The sequence below is a fragment of the Nestor notabilis genome, unplaced genomic scaffold (assembly GCF_000696875.1).
Source record: "Nestor notabilis isolate BGI_N333 unplaced genomic scaffold, ASM69687v1 scaffold6849, whole genome shotgun sequence".
Classification (NCBI taxonomy): domain Eukaryota; kingdom Metazoa; phylum Chordata; class Aves; order Psittaciformes; family Psittacidae; genus Nestor; species Nestor notabilis.
Window position 1 is genome coordinate 86874 of NW_009944955.1, and position 17246 is coordinate 104119.

Consider the following 17246-nt stretch of genomic DNA (forward strand, 5'->3'; position numbering starts at 1 on the left):
GTTAATCATACATTTGCTGGTAAGATATTGGTGGGCTGAGTTTAAAAGAAGTGGAGTTAGCTGCATGCAAAGAAGCATTAGATTCAGAGACACTGTTTCAGTCTTGCTTAGCAGTTTACATGTGAACATGAAGATGGTCTTTGAGGGATTTTTCAGGTTTTTTTTGGCTAGGAATAGAAGTGTTAGCAACAGAATCCAAATGAAAAGCAGTAAATGGAACCTAAGACAAAGAGAGGATCAACAAGTGTCTTTAAGGGATTTTCAAGGGTAATAACGATAATAAGGATAATAATAATAAAGCTTGCTATTATTGCAGCTGATGATGTTAATGTATTTATAAAAAATTTGTATACATATCTATATAGAGATATCTATATATGTACAGACAATGGCCTTTAGACACTCTGAATTGTGTGTTGTAAGGAATTAAATATGCAGAACTCAGTCAAATTATGAGAAAAAATGTTCACAGGTTTTTTTGAAAAATAATTTTCAAGGGTTTTGGCAGTTCATTAAGTTGGATGAAAAGTGATATGAAATCTAACAGCTTATGATGTCCATCTTGAAAGGACACAATTCAGCTTGAGTATTTCCTTAAATATGAAGAAACATGAATGACATTTTAAAAGAAAATGCTGACAGCATCAGATAGAGCAGGTATCAGTTCACAAAACACTTCAGTGTTGCTGAATCTCCCTTATCATTTTTTTCTTTTTTTTTTTTTAATGAAATATTCAGCCAGAAAATTTTACCCAGTTTTGCAAAGCTGTGTTGGTACAGTGTTTCCCCATGTAGGAGCTCTGCATATGAATAGGTAAGAGTCTGGGCAGCAGCCACCCCGTGTGCAGCACATCTTCTCTCTGAGCACACCTAAGGTGCAGTCCTAAAAGCAACTCCCACCTCCAATACAGGTCATGAAGGGAAATGGGATTCAGCTGGCTAAGGCCCAGATAGAGTCAGCATAGCAGGACAAGAGGGGACATATCATAAACAAGGACAGTCACTGGCCCTGTTCCCACATGCATCTCTGGCAGCATATCTGCTAGGCAGGGCTATTGGCCAGTCCAATGTGGACTTTGTTTCCAAGAAGAGAAGGAGCAGCAGTCTAATGTAAACAGTGTGATAAAGAAATTTGGTCTCTGATTGCATAGCATTTATTGCCCAGAGTCCTCTCCATACTTTAGATGGCAAATAAATTAAATTACATGATTCTGTGATCATAAGTAATGACCAATTTGGCAAGTCTTAAAATAGAAATAGAACAAAGATAGAAGAGATGATATCGAGCACATAGTATTACTTGCTAGTCTAAGCTTGCATCCTGCCAACCAATCTGATATACAAAGAGAAGGGCAAAAAAAGGGATTGAGGCACCCAGTGAATTTCTGCTTCTTCAGGACAAAGCTTGGCTCCTCAGTGGTATCCACTTGCACTTCATGTATAAGTGCTGCTCATGAGCAGTGGGGGTTATCCCATGGAAATTATTTCTTTCTGTGCGTGTGAATGACTTTCCTCAAAACATACCAGGCATGATTTCTTTTTAAGGAAAATGGTCGGAGACTGGTGAGAATTTAACAGAGGTTTTGTCTTTGAATATGCTTTTTTATTTTTACACTATTTTTTTCTTTTCCTTTGTACATATACTGGTATTTCAAGTGTTTAAATTAAACTGCAGTGATTTTTAGCCACTCCATTTGACTGGACATTTTGTTGCATCTGCTAGATTTTCTTCAAATTGACAAGAAAAGACAAAGAAATGGCTCAGTAAGTCAGAGAGATTGGGATCTCTAAGTAATTGTGCCCATGCTGTCAAAGTGCAAATATTTTTGTCAACTGTGGCGTATGTTTACAGTTTCATCAGCATTTCAAATGTTATGCCAAATTTTCTGTAGTTTGATAAGCATGTGATTTTGAGAGTGTGATGGTAATATGGCTTCCAAAATGGGACCAGTAGTGTAAAATGTTAAGTTTGTTTAAATCTGTATTGATTTCTATTGCATTGTCAGGTGCTATGTATATCAGTTATTTGGTATAACTTAACTCTAAGTAAGGCGTGAAAATATTGTGTAATATTGAAGTTAAATTACTGTTTCCTGTTGTACAGACCTCAATATAGTTACTTACTTTGACCTCAGTATACGGAGCATGATGCCTCTGTATATCCTCAGGTCTCTGTTGGAAGGTTCATCCCTGAACTTCCTTGAATTTACTAAAATTTGACAATCTGTTTAGATTTTTTCCAGCTGAAGTCTGCAAATATTTAACTGCAGTGTCATAGGCTTAAAACATTCGAAGAACTGAAAAAGTAAACTGGAAGGCTTTTTTTTGTTGTTGTTGTTGTGTATTTCTCCTCCTAAGTTACCTGAGAATTGCTTTGAAATTACTTAGTATTTGTAAAGGTCCTTGATGTTCACAGACAGACTGTCATACAGAGTTTATTTCATTTACCCATATAGTAATTTTTCATATTGCAAAAATTCAGTTAATGATGCCTGATAGCTTCAGAAGCGTTGCTTTACAAGAAATCTTAGAAATGAAATATTTTTCTTCTGGGAAGCTCTAGGTGTCTGGCAATATCACCAGAAATTCCTTGTGTGGTGGAAGCTTTACTAGTCAGAATTGCCCACCCATTCGTGCAAGATTCTGAAAAATGCAAGATTTGATATTATTTAAGAAAGAAACCAAGGCAGAAGAGTCAGTATGAGGAGGCAATGTGAGATAACGCCTCTTTGCACTGTCAGTATAGAAGACAAACTGCTTCACTCTCCTTTGAGCCCTCTTGCTGCCTCCTTTCCTGTTTCCTCATGGCTTACAGCTCCTGAGTGTGGTCAGACAATAAGCATTCAAGGGGGTTAATGCTAAGCCTAAAAGAAGCAGTTGTGTTTCCGCTTTACCTTACTTCTGTGATTTGTGAAGCACAGAAGTTTCGTGCTTGGTTAAGATAGGGTGGCTGCCCAGAACAGACACCCAGCTTCTGGTTTTTTGAAGCTTGGGTTAACTTACTTCAGTTTTAAATGGTGCTTGTAAAATACCAATAGTGTGAAACACTATTGAAAGTTGGTGGGTTTAATGGTGGTTTTTGTGTCTTTGGGGTAAAAATCAGTGTCCTGGGAATCCATTTATTTGTAATGATTTTTCTGGTCTCAGAACAGAACTTTGACAGATTGACAAGTTATCTTAATTCGGGTACATGCAAATGGATTTGCTGTTTATAAAACAGATTCAAATATCCAAAAAGCTCTCCCAGGGAGCAATCATCTCAGCTGTTTTGATTAGTTTTGCTTTTACATGGCTGCTGATGGCTTTATTTATAGCTCTGCTGTTTGATTACATTTGATGATGCGAAGTGTTCTCTGTCAGAGCATGGCCAGACTGCAACACTGAATTAGGTATGGATGTGACCTAGGATTTAGGTATAAAAGTAAATCAGTTTTACCCATCACTCTTCCTTTGAAAATTATCCTAATAACCATCTTTTCTCCTGCCTGAGCAGCTCTTTTCTAGAGTTCATGGTCAGGGCAGAGTGGGGGTGTTTCTTTGACAAGGCTCATCTGCTTGCTTCAGTCTGGACTCCAGGGTGACTAAAATGTTAATGGGGAAAGATGTTATAGGGGCATTGAAAACAAACTCCAGGGTATGTACGTAGTAGGGCTGGCTTAGATTTTGCATACTTAAAGTATTCTGTTGAAATTTAGTATTTATTGTTAGGAAAGGAATAATTTACCAGGAAAACATTTTGAGGGAGTCAGTTGTCTTTACCTTCGAGGCATACCAGCTTAAGGACCTGGTTCTTCTTCCTAGGTGGAGGTACTCCACAGCACTGTGAAGTGGTCACTTCAGGGAGGTCACACACAGGACCTCATTAATCTAGGAACCAGACTGTTTCTCTGGTGTCTCAGTAATGGCCCTTGCAAGGCACAACCACTACAAGAGCTGGGTGTGACAGAACCAGGTTGTATTTGTATTGCACTTTCTTCCCCTCTCGTGAAAAAAGTCACAGGTCTGGCAACAAGCTCATACTGTAGCAGGAAGAGAGCTGCATCTCTAGTATGTGAATGCTCCAACCCTGGAGGTGTTCAAGGCCAGGCTGGACAGAGCCTTGGGCGACATAGTTTAGTGTGTGGTGTCCCTGCTCATGGCAGGGGGGTTGGAACTAGATGATCTTAAGGTCCTTTCCAACCCAAACCATTCTATGATTCTATGTGTTGGAACAGGCAATTTTGATTTATTTATTGTAGGGATTATGGAGCCAGGTCAGGACTTATCTCTTAACACATGAAACATTGTCACTGACAGGAGAATCCAGGAGGAAAAGTGACTGAGAAGGTGACATAGAAACTGTGGTGAGTTTGAGCAGCAGCTCACAGGTTTACTTTAACAGCACTTACACAGATGCAAATATGGTTTTATTAATTTTTGTACAGCCAACTTGGGAACAATGGCAAGAAATTTGATAGGATCCCAAGTTCCAGTTTTAGCCAATGTTCAGGATCTCCAAGCCTGCCTCACAGTAGTTTCTGGTCTGAAGTTTTCCCATTGCCAAAATCTTAGGTCTATTAAGTTGCCTTGCATTTATTTTGGAGCATGTGTTTTTAAACATCTGACCATGGTCCCCAAATACTCAGAAGAGAGGCTTTTCCCAGTAGCCACCTCCAGATGGTAACAGGCTACTGCAGTACTTAAAGTTTACTTTCTTGGGCAGGGGGAGACTCTGAAGAGGGCAAAAAGCCCCTCTCAAGTCCCAGTCGTTGTGGTCCAGAAACAAATCTTCAAATGTGCAAGTGCTGGTGAATGAGTATTTGATGTCATGGATTGGCTCATTGACATGGCACCATTCTGTTGTGTGTGGCAGCTGCTTTCATTATTTTGCTTGCTCTGGATCAAAAAAATAATAGTAATAATCTGAGGCTGCATCTAGAAAGAGCAGGACAGATCTTCCAACCATTAATTTCCACTTACCCCGCTTATCTCTTCAAGGAATCCCGTGTGTTTGTGTTTCTCATGTAACACTTTTTCAATACACCTGCATGGTACGAGGTGTACTTCAGGAGCTGGAGACAGCGAACAGTGGAATCCTGCCACTGACAACTAGAGAGGCACCATTCTTCAAAGGAGCAGGCCAGGAGCCATAATCACAAAGAGTGGGATAGTCTGAGCAAGTGGAGGTGTCCACAAGATAGCTGTCAGTTCATCACTTCAGGCTTTCTTTCTAGCCAATAGAGAGGTGTATGCTTCCTGCATGTGTAAATATCAGTCCTCAAATAAATATCTGAGAGAGCAAAAATGAACTGAACCTTAAAATATCCGTTTATCTATATATGCCTTTGGCACACAGTTAAAATTACCACTTTTTATATAGGGCATGTCTTTCCAATGGTACAACTGTCTTAAGTTTTCTGATGCTGTTTTTGTAGAAGATCAGATAATGATCTTACTGAGATGAAGTAATTCTGTACCTCAGTAGTGGTTTCTCTTATTTGCTCGGCTGATTGCTCAGCATCAGGATTTGGTTGCAGATGTAAAGGAAGGGTTTACTAAGTCTCTGTGTGAATGCTAATCAAGAGTTACATATATGTGTGTGTCTATTTTATATTTTTTATTAAATATTTTGGTTTTATTAAATTTTGTTTGCTTGAAGGGAGCCATTATTTATATAAAGGACAGTGGATTATCAGCCTCAGAAGAAAAGTACTGCATGAAAAGCCTTCAATGAGTCCATTGGTTAATTGTTTTAAATGTGATCAAATCAGAAGAAATAAGGCAAGGTAGTTTTATGTCTGATGATCTCCTTAAATATCTTACCTTTTCTGATACGCAAATGTCATCATCAAAACTAACACTATGTAACTGGTATAAGTCTTTCCAGTCAATTTTATTCAAAACTAGAATAACCATGTGGATGGAAACAACAGTGAATCGTAATTTTATTGTAACTCTCATTAGCTGTGCTCTCAGCACAGCTGTCATGATCCAAGCCTTTCATACCTTGTCATCAATCAAGCAGAATATGTAATAACAGCATTGTCCTGTGATACCTTTTTTATGGTGAAAATGTAAGTACTTTCACTCAAAATATTTTTTTTTTTTTAGCATGCCATTAACAAAAATATTCTTTTTTTTCTATTATGTGCCCGTTTCTATAAGCTGGAAATACGATCTTGATGTTTGTCTTCAAAGGGCAGAGAGCACAACAAGTCACAGTGTGCTGCTATTCATCTAGTGCTGCCATGTGTTTGGTGCTGGTATGATGAGCTATCTTAGTTTTACTGGGAAGGGAATAAGTTTTAAATGTTAATGCTTTTATTCATACTGTGCTTTTTTGCTATTATATTAATATTACTTTTCACATATAATTGCAAATAGTCTGTTGCTGAAAGAGAAAAAATATTTGGACAACATGAATTTTGGTTGAGTTAAAAGTGAGGAGTAGAAACAGTGAGGCAAGTCCAGTGTCCAGTTGGATCAATGATTGGTCCCAAAAGAAGGGCTGAATGATGCCAGGATAGGGTAAAAGATATGACATCTCCTGACTTTCTTCTCCTTTTTTACTCTTTATCTGTGTTCACATGGTACCCATCACTACAGTATTGTCAGTACTTACAATAGAAGCTGTGTGCCATGGAAAAGTGTGTTATGAAAGAACTGTGAATTAAATGAAATTGCAAAATCGAGAAATGAACCTTTATGCCTTACATTGTAGCGTTCCTTTTTCTCCTAAGGACCTTTCTTCTTCCCACAGGCATGCTGATTGGCATGTTACATACAGAGGTAGTTTCTCTTAATGCACAAAAAGTTCTCTTTGTTGGTGGGATATACTTAGTTTTAAGAAATAAGTTGCTCTTGAGAGCTTGGTGCTGAAAAACCCCATTGATTTCACAGCTCAAGAATTTGGTATCTCGATAAGACTGTTCTGTAGGATAAATGGATGACCTTTTCCAGATTGTTTTACTCTGTTTGCTGTCCAAAGTTTTCCATCCTGTTCAGAGTTGCAGTAGCAGCACAGCAGTAATTTTGCAATCCCAACTGAAGCAAGAAGTGCTATGGCTGCTATGTAAACATGTACTGTTGAACTTCGCTTTGTAGTGCGATTTATTGTATACATTCTTTATTTATGTTCTGACTTTTATAGTTCATGTCAGAGCTCTTTAATGGTAGCAACACTTCTTCGTTCTTTGCATTCTTGGCAGTCATAGACCTTAAAGCATTTTACGAAGGAACGGTAAGTGCCATCATCCCATTATTATTGAGAAGCAAACTCCAGGACTGGAAGTGACCTACTGAAACTGTCACAGTCTGCAGAAGAGTCAAGACTTCCAAAAAACTGATGATTGTAATTACCAGATTAAAAAATATTTCTGACTGTTTGAAGTACCTGGGTCACATTATAAGAGATATAGTAATCTTACTGAAATGGTGCTGGAAAAGGAACTGCCCTGAACGCCCACAGAGTGTGCGTGTATGTGTGTGAGCACGTGTGTAATCTTTAGTTAGGAGTATTGTTTTAAGCAAATATTCTATGGGACTTTAAATGTCCGTATATTAAAGTGTGTCTAAATATTGCTTACATATTAAACATTTTAGTAATGTTTGCAATACAAACTAGGACAGTGGTTGGCTTTCTTGAAATTTGCATCTATGGCTAAAAGCAATATGTTTGACCCCCACAACGTTTTATAGTAGGACTCACCTCTGTGCTGCTGGGATGTAATGTGGGCTGTGCATACATTCAACCTTGCCTTCATTTAGCATCTTCATTTCTTCTGTCCTCCTTAGAAGAATGTTTTTATTTGAGGGGTTTCAGTTAAATACCAGGAAGGACTTGCTCTAAAGGCTAATACAATATATTATTCTCTGCAATGTAAATTAGCTAAATGAGCAAGTGGTGGCACATGATTACCTGACATATTTTAGTGATATTATTACAAAATGTATGTTGACCACGAGCTGAGACAGGATTCACTGTAAGAAAGGTCACTAAAATCTTTTGAACTCAGTTGAACTGTGAAGAAATGCATATGTGAATAGTCATTAAATAAATTAAAATAATTACAGAAAGATTCATCCTTCACTGGGTAGCCTTGAAAATGTCTATGTTTATACTCACTTTCTGTTGACCATTCTTTCAGCTCATGTTTTGTACTTCAGAACATAACATGGTAGCATTTTTTATCTTACTGAAAGCACAGTGCTGAACAATCTGTAACAAGATCTTTTTGTTAGGATTGCTAGTTTTTCTATCAGAATAATAGCTGATCACTGTCATAATTTATCTTTACAAAATACGACAAAATACTGTGGTTATCTCTCTTGCTGAATAGGAAGACAGCATGGTAAGAGATCATCTATGTATACCAGGTATTCTCCTTTCCCTTTGTGATTTTGATGAAAAGCAGACCAGAATGTCACCCTGATTCTGGGTTGGTGCTTTATTTATTATTGTGGTGTTGGGATTAATAGAACAGAACATACTATAAACTCATGGATTGTGAGTAATATTTAAAACATAACACTATTTTATGTTAACCATATCCTACTAGCTAGGTAATTGTAATTATTTCAAATTTACAGGCACCATTGTGCTGGAGCAGGACTTTATGGGAAAGTTGACTTTGGTTTCTAAAGTGCATTATTTTCCTCACTGTTGAAATACGATATTGTTACATTACAAACATATTGGAAATTTTATTTAAACATGATGCATTAAGTACCCAGAGGTCCAAGCCTATGTATGTTTCACAGGGAACAGTCTCATTGAGATCTACATATGGTGAACTTGGCCTTTGGTGAAAATTCTGCATGGATTTGTGCATAAGTATGTAAGACACAAAAAACCACTTCTTCCAGATACAGAGGAAAAGAAAATATTTACTAGGACCTTGTGCTTTGGATTTGTTTTTGAATTACCCATGCTTTTATATTTAATTTGATATAGTGAGTAAGCCTGTGTAGCCCAAAGTTCCTCTGAAGGTGACAGAAAAGTTATAGAAAAGTTAAAGCCTCTGAAAAAGCTATGGTCTTCACTGTACATCTTCCTCTTTCCCAACTTGGCATAAACATAACGCAGTCTTAGAGAAAGACCACCACTCAACAGCGGTGTCCAGTCAAGGGTTAGAAAGATTGCTTTTACTTAAAAATTTCTGTGGAAGAAAACATGAATTATTCTAAGAACTTTTCTGACTATATATTATAAGCTTCTGACTTCAGAGAAATGCCTTCAGTTTTCCTCTAGAACATATTTTTTTTTGCTGTTGTTGTTAAAAATTAAATACATGCATTTAAAGCTAAGGAAAATAGATGTTATGAATTTATTTTGTTGTGATATTATTTTGGAAACTGCAGGCAATTCGGCACATTGTAAGAAAAAATTATAAAGTAAAATAATTTTTAGTTCTGAATCATCTTTCAGTGGCATTGGCTTCTGTTGCCACATCAAAACTCACTTCAAAGGAAACTGGCGATGGACTTCATTACATATTTTCAGGGCTGTGTCACTAATGGATAGGGTAAATCCTGTGATTGCAGTCTCATTTTCAAAAATAACCTCTTTCTAATGCCTGACATATTAGTTTTGATATTTTTATAGTCTAAAGATGGTGTGTTTAATAGCATACAGTCATTACTATCTAAAGGTCCTGAAACATGTTATGTATGTTACTTAAGCTTATTCAAAGACGCTTCTATATTGTTTCTTATTCTGGCAGTAGCTATATCATTTAACGTGTCATATCATTTTTATTTTGTGATATTTGCATGCTCTTGGTTTCATCTTTCTTTATGATTTTATTAGATGAGTACAGCAACCTGTACTCAGTAACAGCTAACCTCTCACACTGTGATCACACTCAAAAAGAAGCACTCTCATTAATAATCACAGTAATCCTGAGCAGCAAATAGGGCTTTATCTGTAAGTTCCAAGAAAAAAATACTGTCTGAAGTAATACCTGCCAATTAGCTAGTATTATGATGTCCATCCAGTCTTCACTTTCTTTCGAGGGTAGTAATATCAGTTTTATATAAATGAGCTATGGTTTATGCACATTTTATTGTTTGTTGTTTTCTTTCCAATATTCTGTCATGTTAGATTCTGTTGTACTTATGGAGTTTTAAAATCTGATACACTATAGAGGCTATAATAACAAAATTGCATGTTTCCTTAAACTGTTTAATTTCGGAGCAAGATTGTGATCTTAATTTTTACCTTCTGTGATTTTGATTTATATTGTATATAGCAATCTTTATTTCTGTGCATATCTTGTGTTTAATCCTTATTTTGATGGTATCTTATCTGCATAGAATGTACATGTCTTATTTTTGCCTACTGTTTAAGTGGCCATAATTATTTATATAGCAACCTCTACTCAATAACAGCTAACTTCTCACACTGTGAACACACCCGAAAAGAAGCACTCTCATTAATGATCATAGTAATCCTAAGCATCAAATAGAGCTTTATCTGTCAGTTCCAAGAAAAAAAATACTATCTGAAATTGTGTAATATACAGATAATAAGAGATTAGTGCATCTGTTCCAAAGAGCCTGACCTTCAAACCGTTAGCTCTGCAATATTCAAGCACCATGGTGTAATCCTGCTATGAAAGGCAAGTTTGTTTTACTTTTGTATTTTATGATCTTCATCCATGAACTAGTATATATTGAAATCCCTGGAAATATGTAGTATTGCTTTGCTTGAGTTATTCTGTGCTAAGATAGAGACTAAAATTACTGTAAAAGGCAAGTTGTTTAACCAACAGTAAGCCTAGGACCATGAAAATAAGGTTTGGTTACTATATTTTCGTTTTCTGCCATGTACTGTGGGGAACTAGCTTTCTACATGCTATGTGCAAGTAAATTTAGATTTCAAAATCAGTGGTTGGGACTGGCTGATTGATTATTGTAGATATTCACGTTTCTTTTTATGATGTGGATTTGAAAGTTGCCCTTCGTACCAAGCTGTTCAATTTCCTGCTGCTCCTTCTCATTTTCTTCGGTGCCAGTGTTCATATGCAATTTTTGTTTTCCACTTTATCTTAAAATGGTTGTCATCTCTTCATCTGTTATAGGTTTGTCAGTTCCTTCTATGTCAAACAGCAAGAAAAATTAATGCTCAATATTAACCTCTGCTTTTGTATAATACAGAAAGAGGAAAATGGCCTGTTAAATAGTTCAGAAGTATTGGAATTAGCTTCATATTGTACTGTAATGTCTGTTACTGGCATATATGGAGCAGATATTGTATTAGTTCAAGACAAGTGCATTTAATCATTAAGCTTACTAATATGCCTTTACCATTGCACTAAAATTTTAGTTCAAGTGACCCTGTATTTTAGTTGGCATAGCAGTTTAGAAGTGTTTTCACTTCAGAAATAAGTAGCTGTTTGGGAGGGAGATGTTCTTTTGTATAGAGAGAAGCTGTATTAACACCATTTCATTTTCTTTTTCCATCTCATCCTGCCTTGTATTTGAAAGGGCTTTAAAATTTGGTGAACACTCACTGTCTGCTTACATTAATTGGCTCTAATTCAAATGCTCTCAAATATTAATTTGTAACATATGGCTAATTCTCCCTTTTGCTTTTATTTTTCTTAGCTTTTTATCATGTTTGTAGCAGATTAATTACATGAGAAATCTATTACCAAACAAGCCAAGAGTGGCAATAAAGAAATCATGCTTTGTAATTAAGTTTTAGCATAATTTACCAGTTAAAACTCTTCCTGTATCAATATCCTTTCTGCCTGGTGTCTGTTGACTGTTGTCTCATCTCCTCTGCCTTTGAGAAAGACAAGTGCTTCCTCACTAAGCAAGGTCTGCAACCCAGAAAGGGGAGCTGAGGAGAATGAGAAATGGGCAGCCATAGGGACCTGCAAAAATAACCTGAATTCATTTTTAATAGCAAAAGGCATGCTGTTACCAAAAATCCTACTATCTCACATTTCTCCTTACCTTGCCCAGTAATCAAAGTGCTACTGGTGCTGTGGCAATTTTTGGTGCTGGTGTCTGTCTGCGGCACAGTTGAACCCTTATGTCTTTCCACTAGAGTTTTCGTCAGTGCCTATTTGATAATGGGCATAAATCAGCAGTACTGGATGCAAACCTTAGGATTTCGTAGCAGAGTTATGCCAGAAGATTCATTTGGGAAGTTTGGCTGAACGATCTGTCTCTAAACTGAGCCTTTGTATACCATTGTCCACTTTCAATAACATAAACACAAAGGGAACAATTATATCTTACAGTTACGCAGTGTTTATCTAGCTCAGATCCACTGCCCAAGTCCGTATCTGTTTTTACATACTGACTGCTGTAACTGAGATAAACCAGTTTGAACTTAATGCCACAAACAGCTGTTTTAAAGCAGAAACATTCAGTGACTCACACTACTTACCTGCCTTAACCACTACTGTGAATAAAAAGCTGATTAGGAAAGATAAATTTTGCACCAGAAGATTAGAACTGTAGCTGACCGAAAGGAGCCTCTCCTGAGTGTTTTAGCATCCATTCTGGCAGCTGTTACCTGGGCTTACCTCAAATGTGAGAGGTAGGTCTGTATGTCATCGCAACGTAGCTGGCTTGGGACTTTATTATATAGTCACATTTTTAAAGAAACTCAGAAGCGGAGCACACCTTAGCACAAGCACTTTGGCTGAAGAAGAGCGTGGCTGCTTTTTACTGTAGCTGAAACTTCAGTGGGATCGTCGACGGCGATGCAAGGTACAGCTGTGCTAACAAAGCTGTAAAAACAACATGCGAATTTGTGTTTAGCCATGTAGAAAGTTTAAATGAAAGTTTGCCTTAAGGTACTTTGGGCACTTTGGGAGTTGCCCAGAAAAATTTACTCTGTAGAGAGGCTGAGCCTAATATTTCAGGACACAGAGGAGCTCAGATTCCCTTTTCCTGCAGTAATGGAGGAACAAGCCAAGCTTTTGGTCAGCCTTTCTGTTACAGATCCAGAAGAGCAGGTCAAAAAGTTTGTGCTGGTTTTGGCTGGGGCAAATTCTCTTCATATTAAGGTGGTACAGAACAATGGTTTAGATTTCTGCTGAAAACAGTGTTGATAACACAGGGATGTTTTAGCTATCGCTGAACAGTGCTTGCATGGATTCATGGCCTTTTCTGCTTCTCGCCTCACCCCACCAGTGAGTAGGCTGGGGGTGCACAAGAAGCCGGGAAAGGACAAAGCTGGGACAGCTGACCCCAACCGACCAAAGGGATATTTCAGACCATATGGCGTCATGCTCAGCATATAAAGCTGGGGAAGAAGAAGGAAGGGGAATCATTTGGATTGTCATTGGTCTTCCTAAGTAACTGCTGGGTATGATGGAGCCCTGCTCTCCTGGAGGTGGCTGAACATCTTCCTGTCAATGGGAAGTGGCGAATGAATTCCTTGTTTTGCCTTGCTTGTGCATGTGGCTTTTGCTTTGCTTTCCTTATTAAACTGTCTTTATCTCAACCCACGAGTTTTCTCACTTTTACCCTTCTGACGATCTCCCCCATCACACTGGGAGGGGATCAAGTGAGCGGCTCTGTGGGGCTTAGTTGCTGGCAGGGGTTAAACTATGACACAGTTATAATTCTAGAAAGGGGTTTTTGATCATACAAATAAGAAATACAAGAAATGTTTTTTCCTGGGACTAGGAGAAGTGAGCATAAAGGAGGAAAGGCTGTGACCAAGATGGGGGCTTTCTGGGAAGCTTATGATATGAAAACCTTCCTTTTATTCAAACTTTAAACTTCTGTCGAGTTTCCCCAAGCAAGAGCCTTGGGACAAAGGGGGGGAACTTCTGTACACTTAAGTGCAGCGCTTTGTGTAAAACTGCTCAGTGTGGCAGGCTGGTCTAGGAATCTTTGCACATGCTGAAGGAATGTCTCAGGAGGGTGACATGCACACATTAGCAACTACCAACATCATCATTTCATTCCTTCCATGGCATTGTACTCATCTTTGGAATAAAAATCTTTGCATCTAATTGTATGAGAGAATTGCATACCATACAACTATGTGTTTTTCAAAAAGGTAGTAAGCCACCTTCTACGGGGTGTTCTGAGCTTCATTGCTAAATGCATACTGTGGGGCAAGAAGATACAAATTACTTCAACGATTGCACTACATAGTAAACCTGGGCCTATGCAGTGAATATAGGTGGGCATTTCTGCAGAGGTGTGACATGAGATATGCTGCATCCCTGCTGCAGAGGATTTTGAATTTGTTAGTTGCCTATACAGCATTTGCAATCATAAGTCCTGTTACATGTTTATTAGCTGGAACACACAATATCAGTTGTGGCATTTTTCTCATTAATCATTTTACACTAAATAATCAGAACTTCATGACTTGAAGATCCACTGGAGGGAAATTTATTGCATGCATGTTTTTCATTTTTCACCTCATTATAATTCTTTTTGAAATAGTTTTCTTTTTTTTGCTTGACAAATGCCAAATCATTTCCTTTCTTCTTTCTATCTTTAATCAACCTGATATCCAGATTTAGTCTGCACATTAGTTTGGGGACCTCCTTTCTTTGTAAAAGAGACTGAAAGAAAGAACTTCAGTCCCTACAGTGCAGGAATGGCAAGTTGAAAAGCTGTGTCAAATTAATTGATTCTGAACCAATTGCAAGAGGAAAGCATATTACGTGTTCAGAATAGAGTGTTAGGAAAACTGAACAATTTGACATGGAAATAACCACATGGTGAAGTCTGTTTCCTCAGAATGAAGTTTAAAGATGAAAGGAGTAATTGAAAAATTAAGTTCTGTTCTCAGAATTCACATAGGCATTCAGAGACAGTGAAACCAACTCTGGTGTGTTCCTATCCCTCTAAGACAGTGACATCACTAAGACTTTTCTGAAGCATAAATGTGTAGCATTTAATGCTAATTTGGTACTGTCTCATCTTTGCAAACATTCAGGTGGTTTTGTACCAAAATTCATGCAGAATGAGTCTATCACCAGGACAGAGAAATGTGTTTCTGGGTTTATTTGACTCTCCTTATCCAGTTCAGAACAGCAGCGTTAAAAAAATGCATCAACCAAGGTTGCCAAGAATATTTTGTGCTCTTCTCTACTTGCACATCACTAGAAAATACACCGCTGACTGAATTTTTTAACCTTTCAGCAATATATTATGAAGTGCTAGCTGGCAGGTAGCTCAGTACTTTTTTCACTGCAAGGCCCTGTAATGTAATCACAGTTGTAAAAGGAACTTGTGAGTGAAGCAACTTGATCATTCCTCACAGTGCTGCAGTGCCAAGTGGTTACAGGAGAACGAGGGAGAGGCAGCGCCAGGACCCCAGAGATTTATTCTCCCCAGAAAGAGCACAAGATACTTAAACAAAGGTGAAGCTGCTTTAGGTGCCGTCTGCTTGCTAAGGATTATATCGTAGCTGATGTTTAATTTTGCTTAAACCAGAGGTAAGCTTGTATTTTCTGTGTGTTACTGGGATGAGTCTACTTACTAGTTTGATTTAGCAGTGTGTGTGAGTCTGGGGATATAACTTTGCAATGCCATAGTCACTAAGGAAAAACCTGTATGTCAGTGTGATGCTCCATTGATCTGATACCCTAAAAATGATCTCTACAGGCAGGTTAGTAAAATTTTTAAAGGGAAATGTAATACCCACATAAGAGGTGCTGGTAGTGGTGAAATAAAACTTGAGGGGCTTGAAAGCTGTAGTCCAAATAAATCAAATTACAGAAAAGGTGCAGCATATTCAGATCAATTCACAGGATGCTAATTGTTGTGAGACAAAGGAGGGGACTGTTTCTGGAGCTCTGATGTCTCCTTTTCAGTGTGCTGTGCTTTTATACTAGGATGGTTGTTAAGAAACTTTTCAGCTGTACAAAAAGGCATAGAACATCTTGTTACTATAAGATGCTTTCGCACCAGTAGTTTTGCCAGTGTTTCAGTTTACAGTTTTTATGGAAATTATTATTATACAAATTAGACTTTGTGTTGCCATCATGTACATCACAGTTCTCAGGACAGTCTTGGAAGAAATAGCAACAGTAAGGGGTTTTTTCATTATTGATGTCTTATAAATTGCCTTATTTCTGATATCATCTTATATAAACATCATCTTTTAGTAATCATAGTGTTATTTTATGCTTTTGGTAATAGATACTGAAGTATTTGTAGTTGTGAGGACTCTAATAGTCTCAAATCTACTAAAATTGTAATGGCTGCTTAGAACCAAAAACCACATCATGCAGTTACTAGAATATATTTAAATTCTTAAAGAAATTAAATACTGGTTTAGTTTATCTAAAGAATTTCTTCTACTTTCTTCTGCATTCCAATTTTGTTTTCCTCTCCTATATTAACTGGCAGCTGTGTCCCAGCACCCTTTCAGTGGACAAATGTTGTCTCTGTACCATATGTCAGTTCTCTTCCAAGGGCTCCTGGTAATAAAGTGTTGTAATACAGGGCTGTGTTTTGCTGTAAAAATGTTACTGTTGAAGAGCAAACAGCTCTTCTGAGCTTCTTATTTCATTCTGTCTCACTTTCTCCTCCAGTCTAACAAAGCCAAGAGTATATAAGAAAGTGAGTGCTTGAAATTTTATAAACTGTTTATATAGTAAATAATTTGTTGGAAACATGACTGTTCTGTTACTAATTGAATTTCACTGAAATAGGCTTCAAGCATTGCAGAACTAGGCACATACACCTATTATCAGTTTCATTGACATATTCTGCTTTTATATAGCTCTTTGCATATGTGTGAACAAGGTAATTAAGATGCTGTTATTTCTGTATGTTTATAAAATGCGTTTAGTGCAATCCCAGCAGCAAAAACTCATTACCATACATCATCACTGATTGCCTCATTTTGGCTGACAGATAATGGCTCATTTCACTTCATTGCAAGTATGTGGACAAAACTATTAAAGTAAAAGTCTTTGGACAAAAAACACTAGGAATTTCAGAACCTGTAACTGAACTCCTTCTAGCCAGATACCATTGCTTTTCTGTAAGAAACATATGTCTTGGTTAGACATGGGTTTTCTTCCCTGAGGTGGGAAGATCATACATATGAGGATAACCATATAAAACTACATGCTTATTTTTAGAGTTTTGGGTTTGGTTTGGGCTTTTTGTTGGGGTATTTGGGTTTTTTTTCAATAAATATGCCTAACACCATCTTTTCTTAAGGAGATAAGCTTTGTAAAAGCAGTTTCTCAAAGTTTTGAGTACATTGTCAGGTAGTAAATAATGGCCTTGTTTGCTTCTGTTTTGAGCATGGACTTTAAGCAGTT

General features: G+C 37.4%; 1 protein-coding gene across 1 annotated transcript in view; it reads left to right on the plus strand.

Moving 5' to 3' along the window:
* Positions 1 to 17246, plus strand: part of LOC104412066 (regulating synaptic membrane exocytosis protein 1-like) — a 100048-nt gene that overhangs the window by 68477 nt on the left and 14325 nt on the right. The gene's annotated exons all lie outside the window — the stretch shown is intronic.